Below are 365 nucleotides of genomic sequence, written 5' to 3'. Positions count from 1 at the left end.
ACAAAAAAAGGACTTCTAATGGGGTGTTTGAAGAACTGGGGAATTATTCAAAAAGGGATTTAATAAAAAGGAGGGACAATTTAAGCGTAATTTGTGCAATTTTTTGTGCTTGTTGCTGAATCGTTCGAAGAAATCAAAAGGATTATAATGAAAGTATAAAATCATACTATTTAGTATATCAGTGAGTTTTAGCCTCTCGATTGTTCTGCGTCTGGAAACACACAAACTGCACGGCTGCAGGTCCTTCATCTGGGGTCCACTGCATTTCACACGCGAGGGCGAGCCGACGCACGCCAAGGTCTTTGCGCCTTGCACTGGGAGGCTTCGGCTCGAGACATTCCCCGAAGCGTGGACGATCGCGGGAC

General features: G+C 44.9%; 1 protein-coding gene across 1 annotated transcript in view; it reads right to left on the bottom strand.

The window, feature by feature from the left end:
- The window catches only part of LOC119594505 (cell division control protein 42 homolog), a 178,192-nt gene that overhangs the window by 308 nt on the left and 177,519 nt on the right, over nt 1-365 (bottom strand). The window lies entirely within an intron of this gene.

This window comes from Penaeus monodon, chromosome 34 (genome assembly GCF_015228065.2).
Source record: "Penaeus monodon isolate SGIC_2016 chromosome 34, NSTDA_Pmon_1, whole genome shotgun sequence".
NCBI lineage: Eukaryota > Metazoa > Arthropoda > Malacostraca > Decapoda > Penaeidae > Penaeus > Penaeus monodon.
Note: the sequence above shows the minus strand (reverse complement) of the source record. Positions and strands in the feature narration are given on the sequence as shown.